We start from the raw sequence: 2,182 nt of genomic DNA, 5'->3' as shown, positions 1-2,182 counted from the left end.
TTTGAAAAATAAATCTGTTCTTTTTTTCTTATAAAAGGCTAAATAAAACAAAAATATTGGTGGTAATTTTTGACTGTGTAACTTTACAAACGKCACCCCATAAGAAGCATYTGTTTTTAAATACAAATTCCTGCTGAATTAATGGGTTCTGATGCATCTCTGACATTTTATGCTTCTCTGTTTCAGCTGTTAATGGTGGTCAAACTCATTTTCACCAGTGGCCACACAAGCATTAGCCTGGCCCTTGTTTTCCTACAGTTTCCCTTCACTGCTCCATCTTGGATTTCTCCCATAGACGAGGATTTCTTCTGTAGAATTTTACCTGGGCCAATCAGCAAACAGAAGGAGGAGTTTTGAACGACAATGTCGATTTTCTGCACAGTGTATGCTAGTTTAGCAATGGCAGTGGAGGAAGTGAATGAAGTCAGTCCGTATTGATCAGGTTTCCAAATTAAATTAAATTTGTCTGACAAAGCAGCAGCTCTCATTTACAGTCATSTCGTTCAGCTCRGTACTTCTCTCCTCTCAKTAGGGTTGTTTACAGCGCGCACGATTTCTGGTTAGCTTCTTAGCCTAGCCTCCTTCATCTTGGAGCTGGCACACACATACGTTGCAGCCATCYGATCCAATCATTTTAAACTTCAGCAGAGGCCACGCCTCCAGCAAGAATCGCTTCTCTATAACCGAGAGTCCAGACCCTCGTACGAAGCAAAGTGAAGGACAAGAGGCTGGTTTTTACCAGGCTACACGAGCCTTATCGTGGCCCTCAAAGGGCCAGTCATAATTAACTTTGACTAAACATAAAACGTCATGTCCCTCATCTGATTACTAAGGCTGAGCACCGCTAACAAACACTAACTGAGCTCTACTTGGTATGTCCTGCATAGAAACAGTGCTTTAACACGCCCTCTTATAAACACTGAAAAGTACTGCGTGTACGGCTGACTGAATGTGAAATAAATGAAACGGAAATATTATTAAAAGCAAAATTAAAAGAGTTTTACTCACTGGAGGGGTGTTCCAGTTTAAATTTACAACTTGTAACTGGGAAATTCCCATTTCCCGGTGCATTTGGGCTGTAGCAACAGTAGCCGTCTATTTTTATGAACCTCCACCTAGTGGTAAGATGCCATCATTTTGTAGGTAAAATAATCAACGTGCATTATGTGAGATGTAGGTCAATACTGCATTTAAAGCAGCTTATTTTGAGACACAGGATTATTCAAATAAATTGCTCAGGGGGGCAAAGTTACTCAAAGCCAAGAGGGGCAAGACAAGTATTATCTTTTACCTTTCAAATTTGTTTATTTTGTCAAATTGAGTCATAAACATACTTTACAGTTGAATTAAAATGTATTTTATATTACATTAAGCAAAAACAACCCTCATTGGCGGGCCAGATGGAAGTCACCCGTGGGTCACACTTTGCCCACGGGCCTTGAGTTGGAGACATGTGTATTAGATACAGTAAAGTACTTTAAACATCTTGTTTTGGCAAGTTGTACACACTGATAATCACACAATCTTTACCTCAACTATTAAAACTGTAGTAAAAAAGGGTAAACAAACTGCACCTTCAAGGAAACTCAATACAGATCCTAATATGAACTGTGTGTTGGCTGAGAGTGCAGAAGAAGAACGATAGTGGGAGGAAGGGGTTAGAAAGGAAAAAAAGAAAAAAAGGATGTCCCGGGACAACAGAAGAGTAACAAGAAAAGATGGAGTAAGTGAAAGCAGAAATGTGATGGAGAGCTGTGGAAAAACCCACAATGGGAGAAAAATAAACAGAGGAAAGGAGCTCCAGCTGAACATTCCTGGACCTGCTGAGATCTGATGATAGAGATCTGAAGCGTCGCCTCAGACAGGTCACTTCCACACACTGAACCAAGTAACCCCCCGCCTGCCGGGAGGCTTCCCCTTCAACAGGCAGGGCTGCGCTGCTGTTGTGACTCCTGCAGTCTGCTCTTAAACACATCACTACAGGAGTGTCTAACTTACTGAAAGTTAAATCATCAGATTAGATCAACCTGGCTAAAACTAAAGCAGATCCTTTCATACAAACAGAAGATCTTTCACAATAGATTGTCACTGTTTTTACAGTTTGAAGTCTTGCAAAGATTGAACCAATTAGGTTTTTGCACTTGAAAAGCAGCCCAAAACAACTTATATTAATATATATATA

At 40.3% G+C, this 2,182-nt stretch overlaps 1 protein-coding gene across 1 annotated transcript in view; it reads right to left on the bottom strand.

The window, feature by feature from the left end:
* ror1 (receptor tyrosine kinase-like orphan receptor 1) overlaps positions 1-2,182 on the bottom strand; it is a 174,050-nt gene that overhangs the window by 8,177 nt on the left and 163,691 nt on the right. The window lies entirely within an intron of this gene.

The sequence above is a fragment of the Austrofundulus limnaeus genome, unplaced genomic scaffold, assembly GCF_001266775.1.
Source record: "Austrofundulus limnaeus strain Quisiro unplaced genomic scaffold, Austrofundulus_limnaeus-1.0 Scaffold113, whole genome shotgun sequence".
Taxonomy (NCBI): Eukaryota; Metazoa; Chordata; class Actinopteri; order Cyprinodontiformes; family Rivulidae; genus Austrofundulus; species Austrofundulus limnaeus.
The sequence above is the reverse complement of the archived record's forward strand: the minus strand, read 5'-3'. Positions and strand labels throughout refer to the sequence as shown.